Genomic DNA, 17,235 nt, shown 5'->3' on the forward strand with positions numbered 1-17,235 from the left:
GAGTTTGATTTAGGCCAAGTGCTAGGCACCCTGGAGTCTGCAAAGATGCCTTAGATTTCTTTTTGGACCAGCAGCATGACCGAGGATCAGTAAAGTGTAGCCAGGGACCAAGAAGTGGGAGTTAGCCAGTCAGTGAATACTCCGTATCAAGAGAGAGTACCTAAGAAGCCTTGGAAATGTTAGCACTCTGAAAAAGTTAATATAGAAATATAATACTTTATCCCATGCCAGAGCAGCTGCACTCTTTTCTTCAGCTAGTTTTATTCCCTATACATCTTTCCCAAGTAGCTTTTATCTCTCCCCTAACCCACCCTGCATTGCATTATTCAAGGTACTGTAACATTGCCGTAGATGCCTTTTAGTGCACCTGCAACAGGACAGGACCTGCAAGCATTCCTATAACTCCCCATATCTGGTCAGTGAGACACACAAAAGGCAAATGAAGTTCACAGTAAAAGAAAAAGCTGGCACTGTGTTTGAACCAGAGACCCACTGGTGTCAACCGATTCTCTTTTTTTTTTTTTTTGTCTTTTGTCTTTGTTGTTGTTGTTGTTGTTGTTGCTATTTCTTGGGCCGCTCCTGCGGCATATGGAGGTTCCCAGGCTAGGGGTTGAATCGGAGCCATAGCCACTGGCCTACGCCAGAGCCACAGCAACGTGGGATCCGAGCCGCGTCTGCAACCTACACCACAGCTCACGGCAACGCCGGATCGTTAACCCACTGAGCAAGGGCAGGGACCGAACCCGCAACCTCATGGTTCCTAGTCGGATTCGTTAACCACTGTGCCACGACGGGAACTCCCGATTCTCTTTCTCCATCTCCTCCTGCCCGACTCATGTCACTTTAGAGCACGGAAACAGTGCAGTGTAAAAAACTTCAACTTTCTAGTGACACCTTTGTGTTTCTTTTCCTTCTTTACCTTCTTTTGGAGGGAGATTACAGAGAGGTTTATTTATACTTTATCAAGAATGAAGCTGGTGAAGTTCCCATCGTGGCTCAGCAGTAATGGACCTGACTAGTGTCCATGAGGACACAGGTTCGATCCCTGGCCTTTCTCTGTGGGTTAAGAATCTGGTGTTGCTATGAGTTGGGTATGTAGGTCGCAGTCACAGCTCGGATCCTATGTTGCTGTGGCTGTGACCGGCAGCTACAGCTCTGATTTGACCCCTAGCCTGGGAACTTCCATATGCCATGGGTGTAGCCCTAGAAAGCCAAAAAAAAAAAAAAAAAAAGCTGGAGCTTTGAAATTGTTTATGTGATCTTTATAAAACTGTTCTTTAAAACCTATGAACAAATGTTACCATATTACAATCTTTTTACCTGTTTCTACCCAATATCCACCCCCTTATAAATTTTTCTTTCTCATGAGAAAGTAAAATTTCAACTAGAAGATGTGCTTTCAGCTAAGGCTTCATAAGTCAAGAACTTAAAGGAAATGAGGAAGTTTTTCTACATATTGAAATTCAAAGCTCTCAAGGAATAGCTTGCTCATTGTTGTATTTCGAAGTGCTCAGGAAATCTCACTGAATAAATAAAATGAGGCATTGGGGCAGTAGTGTTTACTCTTGTTTAGAAATTGCAAGTAAACTATATCGCAGTGAAAAATTCTAGTCCACCTTGGATAAAGAAGTTTGGGTTGGGCACAAGGGGGTGGATAGGAAGGGGGGTGTGTGTGTGCGTGTATATGTGTGTGTGTGGCATTGGCAGATAGAAGGGTTTATCTTATCTACTAGCTGATTTTTAAAAAAAGAGGATGTGCTTATAAACAACCTAGCATTTAAGCTACATATATATCGCCTTAAAAGCTGTTGAATAAAATTCTAGATTTTGTTCTTAAAAGAAAAATGGTATTTCTTCCTTGAAAACCAGCTGCTGTTGTAAATGACCAAAAATTGCTAGGGCCCAAGCTTTGATGCATTTACTGCATGAAGGCCAAATACTTGGACAATTATAATTCTGCTCCCTTTTGCTCATGCAGTACTACAATGAGCTCTTTGATAGGGCGATACCACATCTCAAGATGAGCGAAGGTCATGTGTTTTCAGGCATTAACAGCATGATGTGCTCTTTTTTGGTTCCCCGTTATAAGTGGTTGTTGAGGGTAAAGTTGAGGGAGGAAGCTAGACTCATGAATGGCTTTTCTCTACTTTGTACTGTTCTTGACTTCTCTTTCACAGGCGTCAGTTTGACTCCAACCTCTTTATAGGAAAAGTTGAGCATCATAGAACTGAGAACCAGATGCCCACAGTAGTCCACAGACGGCTTTTGGTCTGGCTCAGTTGCTCTGATTTTTATCACACACTTGCTAGTGGAGTTTTGACTGCCTCCAAATATTCAAGCATGTGGCGTCTTTACATGCCACTGGGAACTGGTCCTTTTGCTAAGGAGGAGTGAGGTTGTTTCATGGGTGCTGGAGCCAGTCCACCTCAGTGCTCCATGTCTTAGTTGTTTGACCTTGGGGGAATTATTTAACTCCCCTTGCACAGTCTTCTCATCTGTAAAATGGGTTAATAGTGCAACTTCAGGCATGAAAAAAAATGCCTGCCACAAAGAAAAGCCAAAGCTGACCTTCCTTTTTGCCCTGTTTGATGTACTTGCTAACCATGTGAGATATACCTTCATCCCTCAGAATCCTTGGGGGATTTGTTTCAGGACCCCCAGGGATTCCAAAATCCACAGTTACCACAATCTGCAAATGCTCAAGTCCCTTATATAAAATGCTGTAATATTTGCATATAACTGAGACATATCTTCCCATGTATTGTAAAATCACCTCTAGATGACTTAATACCTAGTACAATGTAAATGCTATATGAATAGTTGTAAGTGTAATGTAAACGCTATGTAAATAGATGCCTGCATGTGGTAAACTCATGCTTTATAGAACCTTCTAGAACTTCCCCCCCAAATATTTTTGATCCTTGGTTGGTTGAATCTGTAATTGCAGAACCCACTGATAGGAAGGGCCAACTTTAGTTCCTCTTCAAACCAGGTTGTGTATTTGGAATTTTTTTCCCCCCCTTCTGCTTTGGCTTTTTTTTTTTTTTTTTTTTTTTTTTTTAAAGAGCAAAAGCCAGCTGCAAAAGAAACTAGACCTTTAAAAGTTTTGCATGTATGGGATTTGTGTCAGAGTGATTGGGAGGGGGTGTGGCAGAAGGGAGATTGAGTGGGTAGGGGCTGGGTATATGCTATATGTATAGGCATAATAAGATTGCTTATGAGGTTGGAGGATGAGTAGGTAGGGGTTTATTTTAGGATTCTACTTTTGCATATATTTGAAACTTTCAGAAAGTTTTTTTTTAACTAATTGGGTAAAAAGTACAAGTTGCAATAACACTATAGACAGTGTCTTGCCATTTATATAGTTTTAAAATATGCAAAGAATATTATGTTATTTATGCATACATACTCTTGTAGTAAAAATTTTAAATCTTATAATAAATACTCACTTTAGGATAGTGATTACTTCCAAAGGGGATGGAAGAGAACGAAATAAGCAGGGAATACATAGGTGTTTCTCACCCATATCTGTAATGCTTTTTTTTTTTTTTTTAAAGTGGCTGCACCTGCAGCTTATGGAGGTTCCCAGGTTAGGGGTTGAATGGGAGCTGCAGCTGCCAGCCTACACCACAGCCACAGCAACACCAGATCTGAGCCACTGCAGCCTGCAGCAAGGATCCTTAACCCACCCTAAGAGGCCAGGGATCGAACCTGCATCTTCACAGATGCTATCTGAGTCAGGTTCTTAACCTGCTGAGCCACAACAGGAACTCCTATTTTTTTGTTGTTGTTGTTGTTAAAATTATTTGAAGCAAATATGGCAAAATACTAAGATTTTATTAAAAGGTGAACAGTGGGTACATAGGTGTCTTATTTTCCATGTAGTTTTTTTTTTTTTTTTTGGTCCTATGTAAAATAGATCACAATAAAAAGAATAATAATGCTATGATTCTGTATGAAGAAGTGTCTTAGATCTGTCTTAGCCAAGCTTTGAGGGGTGCTGCTTTCCTTTCTGTTAGTGACGCACGGCCCCTCCAACAGTTGCATTTCGGAGAAGCCCTCATGACTCAGGAGAGATGGAGGTGGGGTCAGCATTAAAGGCATTTGGCTTTGGCACTGTTTTCTGGAACATGCTGACCTATTGCCTTCATCAGAAGGTTTGGGCCAAGTCATGGGCGATGAGTTAGTTACAATGACTTGAGCATTTAGAGACCACAAGAAAAAGCTTTTGTTTTTTTTTTTTTAAAGCATATCTTTTGTGTACAATTTATCAAGAGTCTGAAAAGACTTGTGGGGCCGCGGGGGGTGGGGGTGGTAGAAAGCTGATTCTAGTACTGACTAGCTGTCCGAGTAGTAATCTTGTCAGCCTTTCCACAGAGAGCAGGGTTAGCTGTGTCACCCCCTTGGCCTGGCTGGCAAGCCCTCAGTTTGGGGAGTGAGCAGATCTTGAGGAGGCCTGGGGTCATGGCCTGCTTCCAAAGTGGGACTGGGACCTCCACGCCTCCCCACCTGCTTTGGGGAAGGGAGGCCCGGAGATGTGTCCATTCGTGTGCAACTTAGGGTAATCATGAATTTTGGGGTGAGTGAGTGAGCAGTACACACACAAAAGTGTTTGCTCGATCTCACGAGGAATGCAGACGGAACATGTTCATTGCTGTGGTATTTTTATTTACTACACCTCTGAACAGGAGATCACTGTTTGCTACGCTTGAGAGAACTCGTTGAACAGAGAGAAAGGATAAAACCCAACATGCCTCATGGGTTCCACATTCTTCTAATAGAGCAGACACTGTGCTGAGGCCACGTGGAGCTGGGGAAGTGGGGTATAGGCAGGAGAGCGAGCATAGAGGAGAGACCCTGCCTTGCACCCTGAGGAAGGAGGTGACTAGAAGACCAGGGCAGCCCTTCACCACCCATCTTGGGAAATAGCCTCCTCTAAACAGACACGGAGGCCTCTAGGGTGTGTTCTGAGAGCCTCTGAGGATGAGCGCTAGCGTGAAGGGACCTCCCTTTGGTGTATCCCTGGTGAAAACCCACAGGAAGCAGAAACCACCCACCTCGGTTTGAGAGCTTGTTCCAGGGAGGACTCACTTTGTGTGCTCTGAGTGTGGGCTTATTCGAATTCCCTGGAAGAAAGTAAAAGGAGGAAAGTGACCCAGGTGCCATGGGCAGCTCGGCAGCTTCCTCCCAGGTAGACGCCTTGGCCTGCCTCTGTTTAGATCCCAGCTCTTCCAGAGGAACAGCCCTGGAAGTGGATCTGAAGAGCTGGCGAGCCGGGGTACACGGGGGAAGGGTGCAGACTTCTGCAGAGCCAGGGGTTCCTGGGTGCTGGGCAGGGTTCTGCTCCACTGCCTTTGTCCATTATTTTAGTTTCCAACTTTGTTGTCCTCTAGTAAAGTTTTCCTCAAAGCTAGCAAAGAAAAAAAAATTAATAAATTGGGGTATTAAAAGAACAGGCATATAATTGAGAGGTTATTTTTATGTTACCTCTTTTTGTCTTGTATAACAAGACAGGAATTTGGCACCACTTGGAAAAAAATTATATTTAAGTTTGATGAGTTCACGTGAGCATGCAAATCAGAAGCTTCTTGAGGCGCTGCTGGGTCCAGTGGTAAAATTTAGAACACAGGGTTAGAAAGCCAGAAGCCAACCTAGAAACTAGGCAGAGGGCTTTTCCTAGAGTTCTGCTCCATTTGTACCTTGTTACGGATTTAAAAGTGTCTAAATCCGGCCCTTGGTTCTCTTCCAGATGGTGGGGCAACAACAGAACGGTGTGATTCGCCCCTGAGTGTTTTCAGGGGGTGTGTAAAAGTGGTTTCAGATGAGTTAAGCCTGTGTGGGTTTACTCTCCATATCAGACTCTTGATGAAGATAGAAATAGTTCATTTTCTTGGAGGTGTCGTTCTTTAAGACTGTCTTTCCACCAAGACTTTTCCAGCATCTCTTTCTTGCTATTTTTCTGCCTACGTGAAAGTCAGCCATGTGTCCTGTCTCTTGTCCTTTTCTATCGCCTCTTCAGTAGCTTTTTGCCTTATCTAATATCATCGCTATTAAAAACATCTTTTTTTCTCACTTCGATGGAATGATTAGAATGTCCAAGTTTTCTGACATATTTCCAAAGGTAGGCATTTATCAAAAAACATTCTGAAATTCTCATGTGTGTTAATAAAAATATAATTTGTTAAGCAGATAGATGTCCATTGCGGTTTTAAGTTGGTAGAACAGGACAGAAAATTGTGTTCACATTTGTAAGACGAATATACTTAGAGGAAAAAATGAAAATCAGATATGTCAAAGTGCCAGCAATAATTAAGTCAGGATAGTTGGAATACAAATAACTTTTTACCCTGTCTTCTGGATTTCCAAGAATGTCGTTATTTGTGTGCTTATATTTATTCCCCCACCCATATGGAATTTTTCAGTGTGTAGGACAGCATCATGTAAGGGAGGGGCGTGGTGTAAGAGCAGGCTTTCTCAAATGCAGTCCCAGGAGACCCCAGGGGTCCTCGGAGGGGCTGCAGGGCCCTGCGGGAAGGTTGGGGCTGTGGGAAAGGCCTCCACAGGTCTTCTAGCCCCACTGTAACCACAGAGTTGCTGTTGCCACTTTGATTTGCTCTGGGAATCAAGGTTTGCCAAAGACTTCTTTGGGCAAAAGGATTCTCCTGCTGAACATAAGGTTTGAAAACCACTGGTGTTGGAGTTCCCATTGTGGCTCAGTGGGGTACAGACCCGACTAATATCCATGAATCCTGAGGTTTGATCCCTGGCCTCTCTCAGTGACTTAAGGATCTGGTGTTGCCATGGCTGTGGCATAGGCCAGTTGCTGCAAAAGCCCAGGTTTGGGCCCTGGCCAGCCCTTAACAAGCAGCGTGGGGCTGTGCACAAGGCACTTCAGTCTCTGCCCTCCCATCTCTGAAATAGGGGGCTGGTGTCTGAAAGTCCCTTACAGCTCTGACATTTCAGGGCATTTTATTACGTTGGACTCTATTCAGGTGATGTGGAAAAGGGAAAGAGGGCTGCGATTCCTGGCCTCCTCCCTCTGCCCATTCCCGGAGGACCTGAGCAAGCCCACTCTGTGGGAGTGTGGGTTTTAACCTGTGGTTTGTTTCTAACAGGAGTGTGTGGTTAGGACGAGGAGCCAGAGGAGCCAGTGCAGTAAAGCACGTTGCTCTTTTTAAAGACGACTTACTGGTTAGATTACAAGTCCAGGCTCTTTTGAAAAAATGGACATAATTATTCTCCGTTTAAACTTTAAGTTTCTCCAAACTGACAGTAGGCAAAAGGCCAGAAACGTGCACCATGTCCTGGCTCACAGGGCCTGGTGTTCACTTCCCAAATCCTTTCCCACTGCTGTGTCACGCTATCCGGATGGCCTTAGGTGGTGCACGAGGCTGTGCTCACTCTGACACTCAGGCTGAGGGGGACAGGAGACCTTTCACCTTGATAGACCCAGAGGAAAGGTCACCTCAGGATCTGTCCTTTCTCGCTGGAGAGGTCTGGAGCCCTGGTACCAGTTTGCTTCTCCTTCAGGCCACCTCTCAGCCACCTTGCTGAGCCCCAGATCCCACTTCCTTTCACATGCAGAGCATAGTCTCCTTACCAGGTCCCTCTGGGGAAGGAAGCAGGAATTCCATTGGTTGTACGCTATTTAGGCCTTAGCTTTTTGACTTTGGAAAAGCTTTTATTGCTGTGTACATCAAGTATGTGGTGTTGTAAATAATATCTAATGCTCGGTTTGTTGGTCACATAGGACTTAAATGTGAGAAAGCCAGGTGAGATTGCCTTGTTTCTTACTGTTCTCTGCCCAGAAAGCCCAGGGCCACATGATCCTGCTTAAGCGTGGGTGCAGCGACCCCCAGTGAAAAGGATAGGGTCCCTGTTTCAGCAGGTTTAGATTTGCTCCCACCTCCCAGAAAAATCCAGCTACTGCAATTACTTAGGCACCTTTTTTAACAAAAAATTAATTTGAATAAATCAAGTATAGATTGACTCTCCCTGAAAAGTGTAATGAATTTTAGAAAGACAAAATTTAGATGATCAGTATATTGTGGTCTCAGTCCTATAGCATAGATTTTTACTTCCTTTTTTTTTTCAGGGCCACACCCAAGTCATAGGGAGGTTCCCAGGCTAGGGGTCGAATCGGAGCTATAGCTGCTGGCCTACACCACAGCCATAGCAATGCCAGATCCAAGCCGCATCTGCACCATATACCACAGCTCACAGCAATGACAGATCCTTAACCCATCAAGCAAGGCCAGGGATTGAACACGCAACCTCATGGTTCCCAGTCGGATTCATTGCCCCTGTACCACAACGGGAACTCCCTACTCTAAATATTGATTGAACACCACATTGCATGCACCAGAGTGATATGTCCTACAGGAAGAGTAGAAAACTTACTTGTTTGGTCTCAGAGTGTACAGTCTACTTCAAGAGGCAGCAGCCAACAGAAAGCCACGCACTTGTGAAACAGAGACTAATTCAAAACTGCAAAGGACCAAGTATAAGATGGTTGTGCTTTTAAAGGTGGAGTACCTCCTTCCAGTACAGGCCACAGCCGTGATCTGCATGGGGAGGAGCCAGCCCTGCTTCAGGCTGTGAGTTGGAATGTGAGGAGGAGGCTAAGTACTGTTCCTGGGAGAGATGTTGGAAGCCAGCCAGCAGGTTGTTTATGCTGGAGGAGGAAGGTGGAGGTGATGTCGTGTGTTAGTAAGAATGGCTGAGGCTTTGAAAACACCTGCAAGACTATTGAAAACTCAAGCTGCGCTGCAGTAGGCGTTAAGGTTGTCTTTGGCAGGAGAGTTTTTCAGGTACCATCATTTGGGCAGCAGTACATATAAGCTGAACCGAAATGGAGATTCCAGGCCCAAGGTTGGCCAGGTGCGTCCCCTGTGTCATGTCACCGAGTGCTTTAACAGTGGCATCTATACCTTTATGAACATTAAGCACATATTAAATACATTCACAAAGATATGCTTCATCAGGCACAGAAATGTCAGTATTTCATGTGGATGTTCATTTATCCCGATGTTTTAATTTTTTCCCATCATTTTCAGCTGTGTGAACAGTTCAGCATCCATTATATAGCGTGTTTAGGAAAATTAATTTGAGCGGGGGGGGGGGTTTGTTGTGTGGTTTTTTGGTTGTTGCTTTTTTGTGGGTTTTTTTTGGCTTTTAGGGCTGTACCCTCAGCATATGGAGGTTCGTTCCCAGGCTAGGGGTCGAATTGGAGCTGTAGCTGCCAGCCTGTACCACAGCCACAGCAATGCCAGATCCAAGCCACATCTGTGACCTACACCACAGCTCAGAGCAACACCAGATCCTTAACCCACTGAGCAAGGCCAGGTCAGGGACCTGTATCCTGATGGATGCTAGTCAGATTCATTTCCAGTGAGCCACGACAGGAACTCCTGATTTTACTCTTTTATGTTGGGTTTTTCTACAAAGTTGATGGATTCTCCTCATCCGTATGTTTATTCATCAGATGATTCTTTGGTCCTACTGTGTGCTGGGCACGGTTCTAGGTATTGAGCTCCCAGTTGTTACTGATAAACAAAACTCGATATTCAGTGTGATAGGATTGTTTTAGATAATTTTGGCTTCCATATGATGGTGCCTTTGAATTTAAGTTATTGATTTGTTTTAAAATATTTTATCATCAATAGCAAAAAACAAACATTCTTACTAAGGTTATTAGATCATTTCTGAAAATGCTTTCAAAAGCATTCGGTTTTGGTAAAATATGCCACGTCGAAAATTTTGGTGAGTTGGTTTCCTTCTCCCACCTAAGGCCCTAAAGAACCAGAACCTCCATGGATCCACCAAGCATTTTGAATACCACAGGGCTGGTTGATCTCTAAGTCCCTTCCCATTCTAAAATCCTTTCTTAACTTTGTGCTGCTGCTGTTGTTGGTTTTTTTTTTTTCTTCCTGCGTTTACTAGGATAGTAATAATATTTATCAACTCGATAGAGTTGTGATGACTACTGGATACAGATGTGTGATTCCCCTTCATCCGTTTTTGGGTCTTTTTTTCCCTTTAGTGGTTTGGTTGCCCTCATATCAAGCAGGATGGACCTGAGGATGGGGAGTGCAGAAGCTGCCATTGAAACACAAGTGTGTAGGGACATGCTCACGTGTGATGTGTGCAGTGGGGCTAGAGCTGTCACCAAAAAGGCAGAACACCCTGCAGTCAAAATCCCTCTTGTGTTTTGCTTGTAAAGGATAAACTTTTCATTGAAAAAGGACTTTGTGCCTAGAATACAGATGCCATTCATTGTATTAAGACCTGTCTATACAAGTGGGCCAGCTGAAGCACATTGTGCGTGCTTATGTTCTGCATTCTGTGGAATGTAGGAAGAATGCAAGAATAATTGAAGTACAGTGGATTTACAATGCTGTGTTAGTTTTTGGTGTATAGCAGAGTGTTTCGTGTTACATATATATTCATATGTGTGTGTGTGTGCGTACTTTTTCATTATGGTTTGTTACAAGATAATGAATGTAGTTCCCTGTGCTGTATGGTAGGACCTGGTTGTTTGTCTATTTTATATATAGAAAACTCATCTGCTAATCCCAAACTTTTAGTTAATTTATCCCCCCAACTTCCCCTTTGGTAACCTTAAATTTTCCCATTTTATAAATAAGTTCATTTTTATCATATTTTAGATTCCGCATGTAAGTGATATCATAGGATATTTGTCTTTCTCTGACTTACTTCAGTTAGAACTTGTTCCATCCACGTTGCTACACATGGCATTATGTCATTCTTTTTTATGGCTGAGAGTATTCCATTTTGTGTGTGTGTGTGTGTGTGTGTGTGTCTCGATGGACACATGCTGTTGTAAATAGTGCTGGAATGAACATTTGGACCCTTAGAGTTTTGTTATGTTTTACTTAGGGCTACACTTGTGGCATGTGGAAGTTCCCAGGCTAGGGATCAGATCAGCGCTGTAGCTGCCAGCCTACATTGCAGCCACAAGCAATGCAAGATCCAACCTGCATTTGCAGCCTACACCACAGCTCCTGGCAACACCGAATCCTTAACCCACTGAGTGAGGCCAGGGATTGAACCTATATCCTCATGGATATTAGTCCAGTTTGTAACCTGCTGAGCCACAGCAGGAATTCCTGGACTCCTTGAGTTCTAATCCTGGACCCTCTGTGCATAGCATATAATCTTGGGCAGATTTCCTCAGGCTGGTTTTCATTTGCAAAATGAGGGATCATATTATTAACCCATTATTAGAACAGTGCTTAGTGCATAATAAGCACTCAACAAATGTCACCTTTTTAATTATGATTATGACATATGATTACTATTTATTATTTATTATCCCTTGCTGGCATCTTCCCTGGCTTCTGCCCCTATAACACTCAATACTGCTCTTACCAAGGTCACCAGTGATACCTTTTTGTTGCCAAAGCTCATGGACAGTCTTCACCTCTTCCTCTTTCTGCACCTTTCAGTAGCAACTGTTGTCTCCTTTTGGAAGTTCTCCCAGTGATGATCACCATACACTCCCTCCTGTCTGGTGGGTCCTGTTCATTTGGGTCCTCATTTCTACCTGGCCTCATGTTGCATGATTTCAAGGAGAGCATCTCAGATCCATCTCCCTTTCTCTCTCTAGGTCAACCCATCCACTCCAATGACTTGCGTTGTTTGATTGCTCATCCTACATGTCTTAGGTCTTTCTTGACTTTCACTCTAAATCTTAGGTCCATCCAACCCACCCTGTTTTTTCTTATGATACCGTGTTGTTTTCCTTCAGAGCACATCTTATAATTTGTAATGATGTATGTATTTATTTTAATTACTATCTGCCCTTTATCTCTACCTCACTCTGCAAAATTGTGAAATTTGTGAATGAGACCAGGGACTGTGTCTTGTTCACTTGTGTTTGTATACTTGATACAGGAAAGGACCCCGGTAAATACTTGTTTGAATTGGGGGCAGGGGGTGCTTCTTCTTCCTCCACTGAGAGGCTGTACCTCTGATGTTATTCCTTCCACCCCCTGCCACCCTGGATCTACCCTCTGTGTCAGGGAAAGTTTTAAGGTATTGTGCCTTTTCCCTTTTACCTCTAGCCATGGTCACCTTCAAGTGACAGCATCCTCAAAATTCATGATCAAAAAACTGATATCAGCAACATGTGCTAGTTCCAGGGAGGCGATCAGGATGGAATGTCTCAGGGCAAGGGGGTAGGCGGTGCTCAGATTGCTAAGCAAGAGAAAATTGGGACTTAATGTAGGACATTTTATACCTAAAATGTTAGTAAACTAAAATCACTTTCCAAAACAGCTATTAGTCCATTGGGTATTTATTGTGATTTGGAGGGCTTTCCACTTTTTAAATTAGGGTAGTTAGAGTTTAATGGAAAGGAGTACCCAGCCCTGTGCTAGGAGTTTCAGAGAAATAGTGGACCTGGCCCAGTGGCTTTACTCTCTAGCAGGGGTGTTTTTTTTTTTGTTGTTTGTTTGTTTTAATCCTTTCTTTCTTTTTTGTTTTAGGGCCTCACCTGCAGCATATGGAGGTTTCCAGGCTAGGGGTCGAATCGGAGCTATCGCCGCTGGCCTACGCCACAGCCACTGCAACGCCAGATCCTTAACCCACTGAATGAGGCCGGGGTTCAAACCTGTGTCCTCATGAATACCAGTCAGATTCACTTCCACTGAGCCACGATGGGAGCTCCTCTAGCAGGGGCGTTGATGCATAGTGGCCTTTTCAGAGCCAAGACTTCATACGTTTATGAGGTGCCAGGAATGGACTCAATAGCATATCAAGAAGAAGTTGAAAGATTGAAAAGGACAGTTTGAACTCTGAAATAACTCCTTTCCATCCCAAGCAGGCTTGGAGAGTAACAGGATAGAATTTATCAGTGAAATACATGTAAGATTTTAGTTACTAAGTAACCTCCTTTCCTCTGAGTAAATCTGCCATCTTTTTTGCTTTTCCTGGGGCTGGCTCAGTTTTCACCAGCAGTCAATGACTACAGCCCAGCAAGTACATAGCGAACTAGGAACATCGGGACTCTTTCCCCATCATGTTCTTTTTACATATTGATGAACTTAGGAGGTGTAATTAAACATTTGTAATGCTGCCCTGTTCATTAGGCCTTCATAAACACAATTTTCAATATCCAGTGTTTAGACATGAAAAATTGAGACAGTCATGTGGTATCTTAATGCAATAAAGTTTCCTCTCTTATGTAGCATTCATTATTCAGAATGTTGGAATCGCTTTGTGACAGATTTTTTTCATTTACTTAATTCCTGATTTTTGAAAATTCATTTTAGGGATGAATAACTGACCACAGTTTGGTTCAGTGGGAATAGTTTTTTAAAATAACTTACTGTGGTGTAGGTCGCAGACATGGCTCGGATCCCTTGTTGCTCTGGCTCTGGCATAGGCCGGCGGCTACAGCTCTGATTCGACCCCTAGCCTGGGAACCTCCATATGCCGCGGGAGTGGCCCAAGAAAATGGCAAAAAGACCAAAAAATAAAATAAAATAAAATAAAATAAAATAACTTACTGGGTGTTATCCTACAATATCCACATAGACCATTGGTTTCCTATTGGATAGGATTTTTATTTTTATTTATTAATGTATTTTGGCCACGGCATGTGGAAGTTTCCAGGCCAGGGATTGAACCCGTGCTGTGGCTGCAACCTGCAGCACAGCTGCGGCAACCCTGACTCCTTAACCTCTTGCACCACAGGGAAACTTCCAGCATTTTCATTTTTTGTATTTAATGCTCTGGGCCTGAGTGGAGACTGGCAGATCACTGCATATGCCTTACTTTCTGCTCATTTCATGTTGCTCCAGAATCAGAAGAGCAAGCCTTTGCCAAAGTTAGAACATTGTGGTATGTCTTTTCTCAGTGGCTGTGGATGTTATTTCTGATAGTTTTGCGAAAGTCATTGCTAAGGTGTGGTCCAACATAATTCTCATGATTGGTAGAAATAGCTTTACATACTATGTTATTGTAAAATTAATTTCTAGATGCTGAGACCATCTGTCTCTCTGAACCCTATTTCCCACAATCCGTCTTCATGTCTTGAAGCCCCAAAGGTGGCCTTTCTCTTGAAATCCAAGTGGATCCAAAATAAGAAGTGTTAGGAGCCTCACCGTTAATACAGTTAAATGTGCTAGGTCCCTATCCTTAGTGGCCTCCATATGTAAGAGGCCATGAGGACCAGTGCCTGCCGTGCCAGCCTTGTCGTTGGGAGATGGCAGCGTCCAGCACACACTCAGTCATTCACTGAAAAGCACTGTGAGAGTCCCTGATGACCCCTCCCATCGAGGCCGATGAGAGGCAGGCACAGAATGGCCTGTCTTGCTAGGTGCATTTATTGCATTGTTTACCTAATGTGATTAGAAACCTCTCATTACTGTTACTAATAATTGTAATTTTGTAATCAACTATTTTTGTTATCTAATTATGCAGAAGGAGAGAATGTGCATGTGTATCGGTGTAGAAGGGTGTATCCGTAAGATTAATCCCCCAAAAAATGAGTTTCTAGGTCTATCAGTTAGGATTAGATTTGGCTATGTTTAACAGAAAACTCTAATTTAATACTGAATTATTTTCATGCAAAAGACGTCTAGGGCTGATATGGCCATTCCAAGAAGTGACTGAGGATGTTTCCTCTTAGAGTCTGTCCCCTTTGTAGCAGGTGATCTTCATCCTTATGGCGCCTTAGGGTCTATTGAGATGTGGGCCAACAGGGAAAAGAAAAGCAGAACAAGAGCTCTGTCATCTGAGTCAGCAGCCTTTAATCTTGCCGGAACTTCCACGAAACTCCCACATCCACATTGTTGTCCAGAGCCAAGTCACATGGCCGCATGTAACTTCAAGGAAGTCTGGGGAATGTAGTCTCTTTTTTCTGGCAGCTCTGTGCTCAGCTAAAAAAAAAAATTACTGTTCTGTGGCAAGGAAGAGGAGAGTGGAGGAATGGAGTGGTCTCTTCTGCTAAGTCAAAGATTATGTACATTTTTAATATCAACAGATACTGATTTTTTTTTTTTTTTTGGTCGGCATATGGAGGCTCCCAGGCTAGGGGTTGAATCAGAGCTGTAGCCTCTGGCCTACGCCAGAGCCACAGCAACGCGGGATCTGAGCTGCATCTGCAACCTATACCACAGCTCATGGCAACGCTGGATCCTTAACCCACTGAGCAAGGCCAGGAATCAACCCGCAACCTCATGGTTCCTAGCCGGATTTGTTAACCACCACGCCACGACAGGAACTCCCCAGATACTGATTTTTAAAGTTTGCACCCATGTAATACTTTTTCAATTAATCCAAATTTTTATTTTCCCACTTAACAAAAAAAATTTTTATTTATTTATTTATTTTTGTAGTTCTATAACTTTGACAGTCAGCAGTTAGTTCTCAGCCACATTAACTGTCTATCAATTTTTGAAAGTGGTGACAGGCGCATAGGTAACTACCGTGTAGAGCTTGTTTTGGTGAATCTTCATTAGGTTTTCTGGACAACTGCATGCAGATACAATGTGGGACATTGCTTATTCCTTTGGCCCAGACAGCTTTATCTGAGCCTGGTGTCAGTGTGTACATCGGAGTTCCCATCTCCTTTGTGGCAAATTTCTGGGTTTCTCTGAGCATCCAAGGAGGGCACACTTCTTCTTCCTTTTTTTTTTTTTTTTTTTTTTTGCTTTTTAGGGCTACACCTGTGGCATATGGAAGTTCCCAGGCTAGGGATTGAATCAGAGCCACAGCTTCTGGCCTGCACCACAGGTACAGCAACATAGGGTCCGAGTCACCTCTTCGACCTACACCACAGCTCATGGCAACGCTGGATCTCTGACCCACTGAGCGAGGCCAGGAATCGAACCCACATCCTCATAGATACTAGTTGGATTCCTTTCCGCTGTGCCACAGTGGGAACTCCCCAAGGGGCGTGCTTCTGGAAACCCACTCCATGGATGTGCTTATGAGTGTCGATGGGGTATTATTCCCTGGTCACCACCTTATTGATGGTGGACCACCCCTTCTTGCTCTCACCGCCCTTCTTTGTGGGAGCCATTCCGCCAGGCTCTGGTCAGAAAGTTCTAAATCTTAAGAATAAAATGTTCTCTCCAACTGTACTTGAATTGTGTAGTCCACCTGAAGCATGAGTGTGGTTTCTAACAAAATGAATAATACCTACATTTCGAATTTCTAAGTGCTTCTAAAGTTTATGGCAGATGACTTAAATTTATCTAAATCTGATGCTTTATATACTGCGCCTTCCAATATTAAAGGTAGACTTCTTTGGAGATGGAGAACCTGGGCAAAGAGAGCACCTACCTCTTTAATGCTGCATTTCTTTTGTTACATTACAGATGCTGATCTTACTCAATGTGTTTTAGCTCAAAAGAGAAAATAAAGGGAGAATTCTTTTATCCTTTCAAGAAAATGTATTGAGAATCTTCTGTGTGTCTGCTAGAAAAAGGGATGCTACTCTTGTGGCACAGTGGGTTAATGTTCCAGTGTTGTCACTGCAGCTATTTGGGTTGCTGCTCTGACACGGGTTTGATCCCTGGCTCGGGAACTTCCACATGCTGTGAGAGTAGCCAAACAACAACAGAGAGAGAAAGAGAAGGAAGGAAGCAAAGAAAGAAAGAAAGAAAAAGGATATAGTTGTGCTTTCTTTCATTATTTAGCTCTTCCCAGTTTTCCTTGTATTAAGAATTTATGTAACTTTTACATGTTTTTTTTTTTTTCTTTTTTGGCCACATTCCTATTCCAGGGACCAGATCCGAGCCACAGTTGCCACCTAAGCCACAGCTATGGCAACGCCAGATCCTTAATCCACTGTGCTGGACCAGGGATCGAACCTGTGTCCCAGTGCTCCCAAGACACCACTGATCCCATTGCACCACAGCAGGAACTCCACCTCTCCATATTTTTATGCACCCCTTAAGAAATATTTTAATAATTATCACCAAGCATAGTGCCACACAGAAGAGAGCTGTCAGCAAAAAGGACAGAAAAGCTATAGGACTTTTTAAATGTCCAGTGGTATCTAAATGTTAAACCTTTTTTTTTTTTTCTTTCTACTTTTAGGCCTCTTATAGATTTAGAGAGAAAAAATAAAGCCTATTGACTATAGTAAGAAAACCTTACTGTAGCTTAAGTTGGTGTTTTTAAAATGATAGCCAATTCTGCCAAATTCTTTTGGCAGCTACTCTAGACTGACAGCACTAAAAATTGATTACTTGCTGGTTG

At 43.2% G+C, this 17,235-nt stretch overlaps 1 protein-coding gene and 1 pseudogene across 2 annotated transcripts in view; one reads left to right on the top strand and one right to left on the bottom strand.

Annotated features, from left to right (window-relative positions):
* The window catches only part of FOXO3 (forkhead box O3), a 132,660-nt gene that overhangs the window by 76,352 nt on the left and 39,073 nt on the right, over nucleotides 1–17,235 (top strand). The gene's annotated exons all lie outside the window — the stretch shown is intronic.
* LOC125121437 (60S ribosomal protein L31-like) lies at nucleotides 15,417–16,081 on the bottom strand (annotated as a pseudogene).

This window comes from Phacochoerus africanus, chromosome 2, assembly GCF_016906955.1.
Source record: "Phacochoerus africanus isolate WHEZ1 chromosome 2, ROS_Pafr_v1, whole genome shotgun sequence".
Classification (NCBI taxonomy): Eukaryota; Metazoa; Chordata; class Mammalia; order Artiodactyla; family Suidae; genus Phacochoerus; species Phacochoerus africanus.